This window comes from Oratosquilla oratoria, chromosome 23 (assembly GCF_046742065.1).
Source record: "Oratosquilla oratoria isolate Oo_2021 chromosome 23, ASM4674206v1, whole genome shotgun sequence".
Taxonomy (NCBI): Eukaryota; Metazoa; Arthropoda; class Malacostraca; order Stomatopoda; family Squillidae; genus Oratosquilla; species Oratosquilla oratoria.
The window spans coordinates 17,610,419-17,628,404 of record NC_134799.1 but is presented as its reverse complement, the minus strand read 5'-3'; positions in this window follow the sequence as shown (position 1 = coordinate 17,628,404).

Below are 17,986 nucleotides of genomic sequence, written 5' to 3'. Positions count from 1 at the left end.
CAATCTTGTCCACTATTCTAGGTTCAGATGTAATTAATAAGTCTAGTCTCGATGGTTCTTCTTCATTTCTATACCTAGTGTTCTCCTGTATCCATTGTGTCATTGTGTGGTCAATAATCATCTCAAGTAGAGCGTTTCCCCATGAGTCGTCTCCACCCTTTACTGTCATTTCTTCCCAGCAGATTTCTTTGCAATTAAAGTCGCCCATCATAACTATTCTTCCTCCGTCTTCCATTATTTATTTAATGTTATCTTTGTGTCCTCTAACATACTTTTATATTCACTCTCCTCCCATGAGGCTGTTTTTGGAGGCACATAATTTATCACAAATTTTCTGCTCTTCTTATCTCTGTCTTCCACTTCTATCATAATCATCTCTACTGTATTCTTTCCATATATGACACCTTTCACGTTTATATCCTTCTTAGTCAGGAACATAACTCCACCCCCTTGCTTTTTCTCTCTGTTTCTAATCCAATAATTGTATGCATCATGTCCTACACTGTTGGGTGGTAGTGGGCCTTTTAATTTTGTTTCTACAATTCCCATTATGTCTGGTTCTTTTTCTTTCAAATAATCATTCAGCTCATTCAATCCTGTTATTAATCCATCTATATTTGTGTAAGACACTCTTAGTTTTCTGCCACTTCCATTGTGTTCTCTGTTTCCCTTATGTTTTTCTTTTGTATGTCGAACTTCCTTAGTTTCATGTTCACTACTCTCCAATAGAATCTCTCTTTCTCTGACTCCGTTCTGTTCTCGTTTTTTGCCTTAGCTTCCAGTCTTTTCTGCTTTTCTTCCTCTCTTTCCTCTTTATTCATTTCCCTGTTTATCCATATCTTTTTGTATTGTTCACTTGTTGCTAGTTTCCCTGTTTTGGATAAGATATTCTCTGCCGTTGTTTGTGACTTGAATTTAATCTTAATTGGTCTGGTCTTGTCTGTGCTATACTTTCCGAGTCTAAATTTCTCTTCGATTTGTTTCATAATTCCTGGTTCGTCTTCCTGAACTGATTCTAGTAATTGGCTTACTTTTTCATTTTCCTCTTTGATTCTTGTGGTTCTATCTGGGTTATGTTTCTCTTCCATTCCTAATATAATTATACATTTCTTTTTGTCTGCTAAGTCTCTTACTATATTCTCCTTCTGTCTCATCACTTTAATAACTGAGTTTTCAGTTTGTTCATTCATTTGCTGTCTGATTATGTCAGTGAATGCAACCTTGCTATTTTCATGATTTTTTTTTCCAACCCTCCTTGTTCTCCATATTATTCTCCTTTAAGACTTTATTCTCATCTTTTACTTCTTTTAACTGTTGTTTTAATTCTTCAATTTCCTTAGTTAAGTTTTTGTTCGCCCTCTCTAGTTCTTCCAATTTTTCAATTCTTCGTATCATACTGTCAACATTACCGAACCTACGCTCCAAGTCCTCGTTCATCTTATCGACCTTGTCTTCTAGTCTTGTCAGTCGGGGTGTGTGTGTGTGTGTGTGTGTGTGTGTGTGTGTCCCCCCACCCTCTTTAAATCCCTTGAAAATATTCTCATCACTTTCTACTGTATTGCTCCTATCTATACCTCTAATCTTCACATTCCTATTAGACATGTCGTCATCATCCAGCTCGTCTTGCGGTCGTTTGTCCACCTTTCGGCGGCCCGTCAGGGCCAATTCCTCCACCTCCTCATTACCTTCCATTTCCCCAGTAATCCCTCCCCCTCTCCTCTTTCCTTACTTTCCCACTACCCCACGAGCAATTTCCCCCCACCCTGCAAATACAAAAAGGCACTTCTCTTTGCGTTGGGATCCACAATCTGCACTTTTCTTCAGAACGTTCTTCAAGCCGTCCGTTCGTTGAAAGTGTGTGTGTGTGTGTGTATTTACCTAGTTGTATTTACCTAGTTGTATTTTACGGGAAGGGGAGCTATGCTCGTGGGGTCCCGTCTTCATATCTCATTTTATCTAAACTATTTTTAAATTCATGTATTGTTTTTGCACACACCACTTTCTCATCTAACTTGTTCCAACTGTCTATTGCTCTGTGAGGAAAGCTGTTCTTTTTAAAATCTCTTCTATAGCTGTCTTTTTTTATTTTCTTTCCGTGTCCTCTTGTATTTCTGTCATCCCATTTTATCAGATTCTCTCTATCAGTAATTTCTATGCCTTTCATGATTCTGTAAATAGCTATCAAATCTCCTCTCTCTCTTCTTTGCTCTAGTGTCTGTAGTTTAAGTTTTTGTAGTCTCTCTTCATATGATAGTTTTGAGAGTGTTGGTGCCAGTTTTGTAATTGCTCTTTGTATTCTTTCAAGTTTTTTTATACATTTTTTTGTACTTGGTGACCATATCGTTGCTGCATATTCCAATCTTGGTCTTATCAGGGTGATTAGGATTTTCCTCACCATTTCTTCATCCAGGTATGTAAATGCCACTTTGATTGTTCTTATTAAATTATAAGTTTCTCCAAAAATCTTATTTATATGTTTCTCAGGTGACATATTATTCATAACAATGACTCCCAAGTCCTTCTCATTTTCTACTTTTTTTATTCCTTCTTCTCCCAAATTATATGATCCTGTTATTCTGTTTTTGCTTTTTCCAAATTCCATTATACTACACTTTTTTGTATTGAACTCCATCTCCCACTTCCTACTCCATTCTTGTACTTTATTTAGATCTCTCTGTAGTGATTCACAATCTTCTTCAGTTTTCACTCTTTTCAGTAATTTTGCATCATCTGCAAAGAAGCTCATATAGCTTTCAATTCCTTCATCCATATCATTAATATATATAGCAAACATTATTGGGGCCAGAACTGTTCCCTGCGGGACACCGCTTATTACTTCATTCCATTTTGAGTGCTGATCTCTTATCACTACTCTCATTTTTCTTTCTTGCAAAAAGTCTTCCATCCAGTTTAGCAATTTACCTTGTATTCCTCCTTCATATTCTAATTTCTTAAGCAACTTCTTATGTGGTACTTTGTCAAAAGCTTTTTTTAGGTCTAGAAATGCACAATCAGCCCATCCATCTCTTTCTTGTATTATATCTATTAGCCTTGAATAGAAACATATTAAATTGGTGACGCATGATCGTCCTTGTCTGAATCCAAATTGCCTTGGATTTAGTACGTTGTTTTTTTCCAAGTATTTTACCCATCTACTTTTGATAATTCTTTCACATATTTTTGCTATTGTACTTGTTAGAGAGACTGGTCTATAGTTGGTAGGTTCTTCTTTATTTCCTCCTTTATATATAGGTACTATATTTGCTTTTTTCCAATCTTCTGGAACTTTTCCTTCTTTTAAGGAACTGCTTATTATGCTATGTATTTTGTCTGCCAGTTCATTCCTGCATTCTTTCAGAATCCAGTTTGCTATTTCATCTGGCCCATGCGATTTTCTGACATCAAAATTACCCAAGTGTGTCAATATTTCATTCTTTGTTACTTCTATTTCTTCCATAGGGGGGACTTTTTCCTTCCACTCAATCTCTTCAGGTTGTATATTTTCCCTTGTAAACACTGATTTAAAATGTTTGTTCATAATTTCTGCCATTTCCATTTCCTCAGTGTATTCAACTCCTCCTTGTCTTAATTTCTCCAAGTCTTGTTTGTTTTTCAGTTTATTGTTTACAAATCTGTAGAATAGTTTTGGTTGATCTTTACACTTTTCTATAACATCTTTTTCATATTTTCTTTTTTCCTCTCTGCACTTTTGTACATATTCATTTCTATAACCAGTATATATTTTCCATTTTTCAGGTCTTCTGTCTTTTTTCCATCTGGTCCAGGCTTTGTCTCTTTTGTCCTTTAACTCCCTACAACTTTTGTTGTACCAGCATTTTACATATTCTTTTTCTTGTTTTTTGTCTTGGGACATACTTTTCCACTCCTTTTTTGTAAATTTTTGTCAAAATATTCCATTTCTCTTCCACTGTTGTTTCTTCTTTGTATATTTCTTCCCAGTTTTCTTGTTGGAAGAATTCTCTTATTTGATCAAAGTTTGTTTTTTCATACATCATTCTTCCTTTTCTATATTGTTCATTTCTTTTCATATATTTTTCTTCATTAAGTTCCAGTTCAATCAATATGTGGTCACTTTTACCTATTGGTGTTTTATATTCAATCTTGTCCACTATTCTAGGTTCAGATGTAATTATTAAGTCTAGCCTCGATGGTTCTTCTTCATTTCTATACCTAGTGTTCTCTTGTATCCATTGTGTCATTGAATGGTCAGTAATCATCTCAAGTAGAGCATTTCCCCATGAGTCATCACCACTCTTTACTGTCATTTCTTCCCAGCAGATTTCTTTGCAATTAAAGTCGCCCATCATAACTATTCTTCCTCCGTCTTCCATTATTTTAGTTAATGCTATCCTTGTGTCCTCTAACATACTTTTATGTTCACTCTCCTCCCATGAGGCTGTTTTCGGAGGCACATAATTGATCACAAATTTTCTGCTCTTCTTATCTCGGTCTTCCACTTCTATCATAATCATCTCTACTGTATTCTTTCCATATATGACACCTTTCACGTTTATATCCTTCTTAGTCAGGAACATAACTCCACCCCCTTGTTTTTTCTCTCTGTTTCTAATCCAATAATTGTATGTATCATGTCCTACACTGTTGGGTGGTAGTGGGCCTTTTAATTTTGTTTCTACAATTCCCATTATGTCCGGTTCTTTTTCTTTCAAATAATCATTCAGTTCATTCAATCCTGTTATCAATCCATCTATATTTGTGTAAGACACTCTTAGTTTTCTGCCACTTCCATTGTATTCTCTGTTTCCCTTATGTTTTTCTTTAGTATGTCGAACTGCTTTATTTTCATGTTCACTACTCTCCAATAGAATCTCTCTTTCTCTGACTCCGTTCTTTCCTCGTTTTTTGCCTTAGCTTCAATTCTTTTCTGCTTTTCTGCCTCTCTTTCCTCCTTATTCATTTCTCTTTTTATCCATACCTTTTTATATTGATCATTTGTTGCTAGTTTCCCTGTCTTGGATAGAATTTTCTCTGCCGTTGTTTGTGACCTGAATTTAATCTTAATTGGTCTGTTCTTATCTGTACTATATTTTCCGAGTCTGAATTTTTCCTCAATTTCCTTTATAATTTCTGGTTCATCTTCCTGGACTAATTTTAATAAACTGCTTACTCTTTCATTTTCCTCCTTGATTCTTGCGGTTCTATCTGGGTTATGTTTCTCTTCCATTCCTAATATAATTATACATTTCTTTTTGTCAGCTAATTCTCTTACTATATTCTCCTTCTGTCTCATCACTTTAATAACTGAGTCTTCATTATGTTCTTTCAATTGCTGTTTGACTATGTCAGTGAATGAAACCTTATTCCCTTCTTGAGTTATTCTCCAATTTTTAGCTTCTGTAGCTATTTTCTCTCTGTTTTCATTACTATTCTTCTTCAATTTCTCATTCTCCTCCTTTACATTTCCTAACTGTCTTTTTAGGTCCTCTATTTCTTCAGTTAAGTTTCTGTTAGCCTTCTCTAGTTGTTCCAACCTTTCAATTCTCTGGAAAATGGAGTCTACGTTACCTAACTTACGCTCCAAGTCCTCGATCACCTTATCAACTCTCTCCTCTAGTCTTATCAGTCGGGGGGGGGGGTTGTGTCCCCCCCCCACCCTCTTTAAATCCCTGGAACATATTCTCGTCACTTTCTTCTGTATTGCTCCTCTCTATACTTCTAATCTTTACATTTTTATTAGACATGTCATCCTCACTCAGTCTTTTGTTTACCTTCCGCTTGTCTGGCTGGGCCAAGTCTACTCCCTCCTCATTTCCTTCCATTTCCCTCAGTAATCCCTCCCCTTTTCCTCTTTCCCTACTTTCCCACTACTCCACGAGCAATTTCCCCCCCATCCTGCAAAAATACTAGGCACTTCTCTTTGCGTTGGGATCCACAGACTTCAGTTTTCTTCAGAACGTCATCCAAGCCGTCCATTCGCTGAAGTGTGTGTGTGTGTGTGTGTATTTACCTAGTTGTATTTACCTAGTTGTATTTTACGGGAAGGGGAGCTATGCTCGTGGGATCCCGTCTTCATATCTCATTTTATCTAAACTATTTTTAAATTCATGTATTGTTTTTGCACACACCACTTTCTCATCTAACTTGTTCCAACTGTCTATTGCTCTGTGAGGAAAGCTGTTCTTTTTAAAATCTCTTCTATAGCTGTCTTTTTTTATTTTCTTTCCGTGTCCTCTTGTATTTCTGTCATCCCATTTTATCAGATTTTCTCTATCAGTAATTTCTATGCCTTTCATGATTCTGTAAATAGCTATCAAATCTCCTCTCTCTCTTCTTTGCTCTAGTGTCTGTAGTTTAAGTTTTTGTAGTCTCTCTTCATATGATAGTTTTGAGAGTGTTGGTGCCAGTTTTGTAATTGCTCTTTGTATTCTTTCAAGTTTTTTTATACATTTTTTTGTACTTGGTGACCATATCGTTGCTGCATATTCCAATCTTGGTCTTATCAGGGTGATTAGGATTTTCCTCACCATTTCTTCATCCAGGTATGTAAATGCCACTTTGATTGTTCTTATTAGATTATAAGTTTCTCCAAAAATCTTATTTATATGTTTCTCAGGTGACATATTATTCATAACAATGACTCCCAGGTCCTTCTCATTTTCTACTTTTTTTATTCCTTCTTCTCCCAAATTATATGATCCTGTTATTCTGTTTTTGCTTTTTCCAAATTCCATTATACTACACTTTTTTGTATTGAACTCCATCTCCCACTTCCTACTCCATTCTTGTACTTTATTTAGATCTCTCTGTAGTGATTCACAATCTTCTTCAGTTTTCACTCTTTTCAGTAATTTTGCATCATCTGCAAAGAAGCTCATATAGCTTTCAATTCCTTCATCCATATCATTAATATATATAGCAAACATTATTGGGGCCAGAACTGTTCCCTGCGGGACACCGCTTATTACTTCATTCCATTTTGAGTGCTGATCTCTTATCACTACTCTCATTTTTCTTTCTTGCAAAAAGTCTTCCATCCAATTTAGCAATTTACCTTGTATTCCTCCTTCATATTCTAATTTCTTAAGCAACTTCTTATGTGGTACTTTGTCAAAAGCTTTTTTTAGGTCTAGAAATGCACAATCAGCCCATCCATCTCTTTCTTGTATTATATCTATTAGCCTTGAATAGAAACATATTAAATTGGTGACGCATGATCGTCCTTGTCTGAATCCAAATTGCCTTGGATTTAGTACGTTGTTTTTTTTCCAAGTATTTTACCCATCTACTTTTGATAATTCTTTCACATATTTTTGCTATTGTACTTGTTAGAGAGACTGGTCTATAGTTGGTAGGTTCTTCTTTATTTCCTCCTTTATATATAGGTACTATATTTGCTTTTTTCCAATCTTCTGGAACTTTTCCTTCTTTTAAGGAACTGCTTATTATGCTATGTATTTTGTCTGCCAGTTCATTCCTGCATTCTTTCAGAATCCAGTTTGCTATTTCATCTGGCCCATGCGATTTTCTGACATCAAAATTACCCAAGTGTGTCAATATTTCATTCTTTGTTACTTCTATTTCTTCCATAGGGGGGACTTTTTCCTTCCACTCAATCTCTTCAGGTTGTATATTTTCCCTTGTAAACACTGATTTAAAATGTTTGTTCATAATTTCTGCCATTTCCATTTCCTCAGTGTATTCAACTCCTCCTTGTCTTAATTTATCTAAGTCTTGTTTGTTTTTCAGTTTATTGTTTACAAATCTGTAGAATAGTTTTGGTTGATCTTTACACTTTTCTATAACATCTTTTTCATATTTTCTTTTTTCCTCTCTGCACTTTTGTACATATTCATTTCTATAACCAGTATATATTTTCCATTTTTCAGGTCTTCTGTCTTTTTTCCATCTGTTCCAGGCTTTGTCTCTTTTGTCCTTTAACTCCCTACAACTTTTGTTGTACCAGCATTTTACATATTCTTTTTCTTGTTTTTGTCTTGGGACATACTTTTCCACTCCTTTTTTGTAAATTTTTGTCAAAATATTCCATTTCTCTTCCACTGTTGTTTCTTCTTTGTATATTTCTTCCCAGTTTTCTTGTTGGAAGAATTCTCTTATATTATCAAAGTTTGTTTTTTCATACATCATTCTTCCTTTTCTATATTGTTCATTTCTTTTCATATATTTTTCTTCATTAAGTTCCAGTTCAATCAATATGTGGTCACTTTTACCTATTGGTGTTTTATATTCAATCTTGTCCACTATTCTAGGTTCAGATGTAATTATTAAGTCTAGCCTCGATGGTTCTTCTTCATTTCTATACCTAGTGTTCTCTTGTATCCATTGTGTCATTGAATGGTCAGTAATCATCTCAAGTAGAGCATTTCCCCATGAGTCATCACCACTCTTTACTGTCATTTCTTCCCAGCAGATTTCTTTGCAATTAAAGTCGCCCATCATAACTATTCTTCCTCCGTCTTCCATTATTTTAGTTAATGCTATCTTTGTGTCCTCTAACATACTTTTATGTTCACTCTCCTCCCATGAGGCTGTTTTCGGAGGCACATAATTGATCACAAATTTTCTGCTCTTCTTATCTCGGTCTTCCACTTCTATCATAATCATCTCTACTGTATTCTTTCCATATATGACACCTTTCACGTTTATATCCTTCTTAGTCAGGAACATAACTCCACCCCCTTGTTTTTTCTCTCTGTTTCTAATCCAATAATTGTATGTATCATGTCCTACACTGTTGGGTGGTAGTGGGCCTTTTAATTTTGTTTCTACAATTCCCATTATGTCCGGTTCTTTTTCTTTCAAATAATCATTCAGTTCATTCAATCCTGTTATCAATCCATCTATATTTGTGTAAGACACTCTTAGTTTTCTGCCACTTCCATTGTATTCTCTGTTTCCCTTATGTTTTTCTTTAGTATGTCGAACTGCTTTATTTTCATGTTCACTACTCTCCAATAGAATCTCTCTTTCTCTGACTCCGTTCTTTCCTCGTTTTTTTTTCTTAGCTTCAATTCTTTTCTGCTTTTCTGCCTCTCTTTCCTCCTTATTCATTTCTCTTTTTATCCATACCTTTTTATATTGATCATTTGTTGCTAGTTTCCCTGTCTTGGATAGAATTTTCTCTGCTGTTGTTTGTAACCTGAATTTAATCTTAATTGGTCTGGTCTTATCTGTACTATATTTTCCGAGTCTGAATTTTTCCTCAATTTCCTTTATAATTTCTGGTTCATCTTCCTGGACTAATTTTAATAAACTGCTTACTCTTTCATTTTCCTCCTTGATTCTTGCGGTTCTATCTGGGTTATGTTTCTCTTCCATTCCTAATATAATTATACATTTCTTTTTGTCAGCTAATTCTCTTACTATATTCTCCTTCTGTCTCATCACTTTAATAACTGAGTCTTCATTATGTTCTTTCAATTGCTGTTTGACTATGTCAGTGAATGAAACCTTATTCCCTTCTTGAGTTATTCTCCAATTTTTAGCTTCTGTAGCTATTTTCTCACTGTTTTCATTACTATTCTTCTTCAATTTCTCATTCTCCTCCTTTACATTTCCTAACTGTCTTTTTAGGTCCTCTATTTCTTCAGTTAAGTTTCTGTTAGCCTTCTCTAGTTGTTCCAACCTTTCAATTCTTTGGAAAATGGAGTCTACGTTACCTAACTTACGCTCCAAGTCCTCGATCACCTTATCAACTCTCTCCTCTAGTCTTATCAGTCGGGGGGGGGGTTGTGTCCCCCCCCACCCTCTTTAAATCCCTGGAACATATTCTCGTCACTTTCTTCTGTATTGCTCCTCTCTATACTTCTAATCTTTACATTTTTATTAGACATTTGATTCTCGCTAAGTCTTTTGTTTACCTTCCGCTTGTCTGGCTGGGCAAAGTCTACTCCCTCCTCATTTCCTTCCATTTCCCTCAGTAATCCCTCCCCTTTTCCTCTTTCCCTACGTTCCCACTACTCCACGAGCAATTTCCCCCCCACCCTGCAAAAACACTAGGCACTTCTCTTTGCGTTGGGATCCACAGACTTCACTTTTCTTCAGAACGTCTTCTAAGCCGTCCATTCATTGAAGTGTGTGTGTGTGTGTGTGTGTGTGTGTGTGTGTGTGTGGAGTAGGAAACACAGGAGTCTTAGTCTTAGTCAGGAATAAACTCAAGACTAAGACTCCTGTGTTTCTTACTCCGCTTACGTCAACCTGTCAGAATGTTTCAATATATATATATAATTTGTCTGTCTGATTTTCATTTATTATTAGTTATATGTCAATTTATTATCATTTACTATTTACCTGTTTGTTTGTTATTCAACTATACCAATGCATTTATATATGTATTTTAACTGTTATTTACATTGTTATAGTTTTAATTTATTATTAATATGTTTTTTTTTTTTTTTTTTTTTTTTTTTTTGCATCCGACCTAGATATGGATCAAAAGGTCTCCTGTTGGCATGCTTTGCCTTTGTAATCCTTTGTAAATATATATATATATATATATATATATATATATATATATATATATATATATATAGATATTATGAGGTAGTTGTCGTCATACCATACAACCTCTCGACCCGCACGATGTCCCTTGGGGTCGCATCTGCGTCCACCCGGCTGGGTCGGTCAAAGCTTACTTGAGGTAAGGGGGTCGGCCAAAGCGGTTACTTGAGGAGCGCACGTACAGTACACAGCTTCGTCTACATTCCATTCTAGCTAGGTCAGAGGCCTAGGACCGTCCTGTATCTGACTTCCCAGGCATCAACACTTTTCCCTAGCGGACAAGTATAGTGCGAATCATGACCTGACCCGTTATATAAGCTGGACGGAAACCGCCGAAGATTCAGACCCCCTGGGGGAACCACATGACGAGCATCGCCGTCACCTCCTTTGCTCCCCACCCCCCCACCTCGTCTCGCTGCCCTAGCGACCCATTACCATTCTCTTGGCGCCCAACTTTTAAATAAAACCTATTCACCCCGTCAATGTTTACCTTCCAGCAAGGCCCGCATCACCCATGTCCGGACACACACACACACACACACACACACACACACACACACACACACACACACACACACACACACACACACACACACACACACACACACACAAGAAGTGTAGCATAATGGAGTTTGGAAAAAGCAAAAACAGAATATCAGGAAAATATACAATTGGAACCAAAGAAGTAAAGAAAGTAGGATCCGAAAAAGATTTGGGAGTAATTATCACGAACGACTTGTCCTATGATATACAGATTAACAAAATTGTCGGGGAGACTTACAACTTGCTAAGATCAATAAAAGTGGCGTTTACATACTTGGACGAAGACATGATGAAAAAAATATTGGTTACATTGATAAGGCCTAGATTAGAGTATGCAGCGACATTGTGGTCCCCCAGTACCAAAAAGAATATAAAGAAAATAGAAAGAATCCAAAGAGCAGCTACAAAAATGGCACCTGCACTTGCAAACCTATCATACGAAGAGAGATTGGCTAAACTGGAGTTACCGACACTGGAGCAAAGAAGAGAGAGAGGTGACCTATTGACCATCTACAGAATCATGAAAGGCACAGAGGTACTCGATAGTGAGAACTTACTTAACTGGGACAAAAGAAACACAAGAGGACATGGAAAGAAAATAAAAAAACATAGCTATAGAAGAGAACTGAAGAAAAACAGTTTTCCTCATAGAGTTTTGGACACTTGGAACAAACTGGACAATGAAATAGTATGCGCAAAAACCATTCATGAGTTTAAAAACAAACTAGACACTGCAAGATACAAAGGCGGGACAACACGAGCATAGCTCCCCTTCCCGCAAAATACAACTAGGTAATACACAAACACACACACACACACACATAGGAAAGGAAGATTGATGTACAACAAAACGGACTTTGCAAAACTAAAGGAATTCTTCCAGAATACAAACTGGGAAAATTCTACATGGAAGAGAAATTGAATATCTTGATGGATGATTACAATGAAGGGATAAATAGGCACGTACCAAGACAGAAGCGAGAGAGAGAATACATTAAATGCTGGTTCAACAAAAGATGCAGTGAGGCAAAAGATAAAAGGGACAGAGCTTGGAAAAGATGGAGAAAAGATAAAAAACCTAGAAAGTGGCAAGCCTATATAAACTATAGAAATGAGTATGTTAAAGTGGGAAGAGAGGAAAAAAGGAACCATGAAAAGGATATAGATAAATGCAAAGAGCAACCCAAGCTATTCTATCGATACGTGAATAGTAAACTTAAAAACAAGCAAGAAATGGTGAAACTACGCCAAGGGAATATAAAATACACAGAAGAATTAGAAATGGCCGAAGTCATGAATAATCACTTCAAATCTGTCTTCACTAGAGAGAAAGCACAAAATTGGGACGAAGGTAATAAAAGGCGATCTTCCCCCATGAACGAGACAACAATAACACAAAAAGAAATATTAGAACACCTATCAAACCTTGACGTCAGGCCCGGATGGAATTGCAAATTGGATTCTAAATGAATGCAAAGAAGAACTAACGGACAAAATACATAACATAATAAATTGCTCACTCAAAGAGGGAAAAATACCAAAAGACTGGAACAATGCTAACATTGTACCAATATATAAAGGAGGAAACAAGGAAGAATCAACTAACTATAGGCCAGTCTCACTAACAAGCACTACAGCCAAAATTGTGAGAAAATAATCAAGAATAGATGGGTAAAACACCTGGAAGACAATAATATAATAAAACCAAGACAATTTTGGTTCGGACAAGGAAGATCATGTACCACAAACTTAATATGTTTCTACTCAAGATTAATAGACATAGTGCAAGAAAGGAATGGATGGGCTGATTGTGCCTTCCTGGACTTACAAAAAGCTTTTGACAGTACCACACAAATAATTATTTAAAAAAAAAACTGGAACATATAGGAGGGATACAAGGCAAGCTACTAAAATGGATGGAGGACTTCCTGATTGGTAGAGAGATGAGAGTAGTGCTCAGAGAAAAATATTCAGACTGGAAAGAGGTGACCAGTGGAGTGCCACAAGGATCTGTATTGGCTCCAATAATGTTTGCTATTTATGTGAATAATATGGATGATGATGTGAAATGTTACATGAGTTTCTTTGCAGACGACGCCAAACTGTTAAGGAAAGTAAAAACTGAAAAGGATTGCGAATCACTGCAGGAAGGCCTGATTAAGGTATGGAACTGGAGTCAGAAATGGAAAGCGGACTTCAATATTAACAAGTGTAGCATAATGGAGTTTGGAAAGAGCAAAAACAGAATATCAGGACAATATAAAATTAAAACCAAGGAGGTAAAGAAGGAGAGATCCGAAAAAGATTTGGGTGTAATTATTTCAAAAGACTTGTCCTATGACAGACAGATAAACAAAATTGTCAGAGAATCCTATAACTTGCTAAGATCAATAAAAGTGGCATTTACATATTTGGACGAAGAAATTATTTAAAAAAAAATATTGGTCACACCCAGTACCAAAAAGAACATAAAGAAAATAGAAAGAATCCAGAGAGCAGCAACTAAAATGGCACCTGCACTTGCAAATTTGTCATATGAGGAGAGATTGGCTAAACTGGAGTTACCGACTCTGAAGCAAAGAAGAGAGAGAGGTGACCTACTGACCATCTACAGAATCATGAAAGGCACAGAAATACTCGATAGAGAGGACATGTTAAACTGGGACAGGAGAAGTACAAGAGGACATAGAAAGAAGATAAAAAACATAGTAATAGAAGAGATCTAAGGAAAAACAGTTTTCCACATAGAGTGGTGGACACTTGGAACAAACTGGACAATGAAATAGTGTACACAAAAAACATTCATGGGTTTAAGAGCAAACTAAACATTGCGAGATACAAGGGCGGGACACCACGAGCGTAGCTCCCCTTCCCGCAAAATACAACTAGGTAAATGCACACATACACACACGCACGCACACACACACACACACACACACACCCGACATGGATGAAGGTGTAGAATGTTATATGAACTTCTTTGCAGATGACGCAAAACTACTAAAGAAAGTAAGTACAGAAAAAGACTGAATCACTATAGAGAGACTTGGATAAAGTCTGGGAATGGAGCCAAAATGGGAAGTGAACTTCAATATAAAAAATGTGGTATAATGGAGTCTTGAAAAAGTAAAAATAGAATATCAGGACAATATATAATTGGTACAAAGGAAGTAAAAAAGTTAGCTCCGAAAAGGGCCTAGGAGTAATTATTAACAAAGACATGTCACCAGACAAGTAGTCTACTGACAATTAGTCTCCCACTAGTTAGTCTTCTGACAATTAGTCTTCCACTAGTTAGTCTTCTGACAACTAGTCTTCCACTAGTTAGTCATCTAATAATTACCGGGTAGTCTTCCACTAGTTAGTCTTCTGACAATTAGTCTTCCACTAGTTAGTCATCTGACAATTAGTTTTTCACTAGTTAGTCTTCTGACAATTAGTCTTCTAAAATTGAACATTTAGTCTTCTAAAATTGGACATTTAGTCTTCTAAAATTGGACATTTAGTCTTCTAAAATTGGACATTTAGTCTTCTAAAATTGGACATTTCGTCTTCTGATGTCCTTTACAATCAAACAAGTTAGAAATTTATTCCACGTCTACTTTTGTCTACTTCAAATTGAGAATACCAAAATGCCAATAATTATTTTTATTTATTGATTTTTGAAGCACCAACACAACTACTTTGGTTAATTTATTATTAATATTTTTCTTTACTTTTATTTATCTATTTATTTATGAATGAATGAATATAATAAAAAATTCCTTTTGGTGCCAAATAAATTGAAATAAGACAAGACTTAAGAGCGGTGTATATGAATGGGGCCGAAACGTTCGGGGTTGACAATTTCATGAGGCCGAAACGTCCAGGGTCCGGTCACCTCCGTGGCCCAATGAAGTTGTAGGCTCGAGCCCAACGTGTTCGGTCGTTTAGGCCAAGGTAAAACGAATACTATAAGGTACGTTGAGTACACACACACACCCTTCCGCGCACCTCCACCGTGACGTCATAGGAAATCCAGAGGGGGAGAGAGTGAGAGGTAGAAGAAAATGTAAACTTTAAAGAAAAACATCTGTATGTATGGTAAACTTTAGAATTACACTATGATGTTCACATAATACTGAAATTACTCAGTATCACTTTCTTATCCTCAAATTATCAGTATCTCAGATATGACCGCCAGAAAAGTTATAAAAATGTTTTCCATGCTTTCACATTAGATGGATTATATTAATATGACGAGTTATTAGATAGGATGATACGTCAATTTATATGTTGATCAGGTAGATGAGGAAGATATTATACTGTTGATACACACCAACTAGCTGAATATAAACCCAGTAGTAATGACATAAAAGCATCATATGGTATTTATTATATTACATTTTGGATTTGCGTGGGTTTCCATATTTCCTCAAGCGTGGATTTTATATGTAAACCTTTATCTCCACCAAGCTCAGTTATGTTTTAACCGGATTCTCTAGTCTGTTTATTTGCAATTGAATGAAAATTTCAGGGAATGTTGCTAATAAATAGTTACTTTCAAAATGACGGCTGCATACATATCCAGATGACCGAGTATTGTGTGTGCCACATAATTCAATCCATTTCTTTCTAAGTTCTTTATCTTTGGGTAGTGAAAAGAAATGTATATTTTATCACCTTTCAGTCTAACGGCATTGCACTTCTGCACTATACAAACTGTTGGCATTTTTATGTTATTTGTCTGCCTTAGCTACCCCTTTAATCAGAAGATGGAGCTTCACTCCACACACTGGTGTGTGAGTGACTGACAGCTCTCGATCCACGGAACCCTGGTCTCGATATTTCCGTTGACGTCATCATCTACCTGCGCAGTGGAGAGGTTTTCTGCCCCCCCCACCTCCGCTAACTTACCTTATAGTATTTGTTTTACCTTGGTTTAGGCCTCATGAAATTGTCGACCGCGGACGCTTCTGTTCCATTCATATGTATCGCTTTTAAGTGATGTCTTATTTCAACTTCTTTGGTTACAGAAGAGAATTTTCTATCTTATTTTAAGATATTGTGACTTCACAAGATAATTTCAAAATTATCCTAAAATAAAATCTATCATGGATTTCAGATACATTTTCACTTCTAGGAAAACATGGTTTTGCTTTGCAAGGGAATTTCAGTCTGTCAGTTATATAAGGTGTTGATATACACATTTTTTTTCCTTTATTCTATGTGAAAGGAAATGATTAATGTTATTCTAGAGTTTGTTACTCTTGACCTGAGGTCAACCGATCATCCTTGTACTTGGAAGACCACCTCCAATAGGGAGACCTGACCTCAAGATATTAATTTTCACATTCCTCACTGATATGCTGAACGGATAACTCATCTTCGGACAACTGGTCCGTAAAACTGCAAAATTGGACAACTCATCCACAAAAATGTGGACAACTCGTTCACGCAATTGATTCACCATCACCCATATACCTCATTTTAGCAGCACATCAACCAACTTTGTATACGTCATACCAGACGTGTAATACAAGGTACCCTAGAGCCTCTAATCCTCCTATTCTTATCTTATTTATCATTTATATGTGGTTATATTAAATCACCAATTGATGATAAAGTAATGATAACTGAAGTTTTAAGTTGGATATCCTATTTTAACATGAAGACAAGTTACTGGGAAGACTAAATGTCCACATTTATTTTTCAAAGGAAGACTAATTGTACATACATATACCAAGGCTTTTTCCCCCTTCCAAGGGAGGTAGACTAATTGTAAGAAGACTAATTAGTGGAGGACTAATTGTCCAGAAGACTAAATGGGTGGATCCCAAATGGAACAGACTTAGTAACCATTAGTGAGCGCTGAAAATATCAGTTGTTTTAAGAAACGGTTAGACAACTTTATGGGTGGGGATGACAGGTGGTAATGGACATGGAACTCCCTAGCAGCCTCCTTCATTCTTATGTTCTTATTCTATAAAATAGATTTTAAAAATGGGTATTGCGCAATCATTCTATTTTTATGAAAGGTAAAAATAAAGAAATGAAAAAAAAAATTCATTTGTGTTATTCCTCTGAGATATTCCAGAGTTTCTTTCACCATTATATTCATAAACAATTGTTTTTATTCTTTCGTCGTCCGTGTCTCGATATCTTTTAGCTTTGTTATTGGTGGGCAACCCGCTATCAGCTGTTAAGAGTAACATTGGTTTGATTATTCGTATTCACTTTTTGGTTTCTGTTTTCCTTTGTTGTTTGTATCATTAGAAAAAGGGCGAATATGGCTTGTAACGGCTGTAAGAATTTGGAAGACCGGCTCAGGCGTTGTGAGGAAGAGATTTCACTTCTCACTGAATGGAGATTAATCTAAAATAACTGAATAAATATATAAATAAGTGAATAAGTTGATAGATAAATGAATAAACATAAATAGATAGATAAATTAAATAAATATATGAATTAATTATCAAATTGCTAAAAAAAAATCAGTTAATCAATCAATCAAATAAATAAACTTTTAAATTTAACTATCCCTACGTTCTTCTACTGCCCTTGATAAATCTTCTTCACCTCTACTATGACTCCATCTTTTCGATGTGATATTGTCCCCATGGAGAGAAGCGTTGGTTGTTGCTGACAAAACATCCCCTTGAATGTAGGATCTAGGACAGTTGCGTCCCGGACAATTGCAGCTGTCCGTTCATCTTGAATGTGACACTCATTCCTTCACCAATCTATTATCTTCATCATCAATAAGTAGATAGATAAATGAATAGATAAAAAACAAACTATATCACATCCTCTTCAGTAATAAGTGTCACTGTCCTGCTGACTAAATAAGCGATTTCAACTGACCAGCTCCCCACTATATCATAACCTCTTCAATAATTCGTGTCATGCTGACTAAATCATCAGCAATACAGGAAACGAGGACAGAACAACGGCGGACCATAAT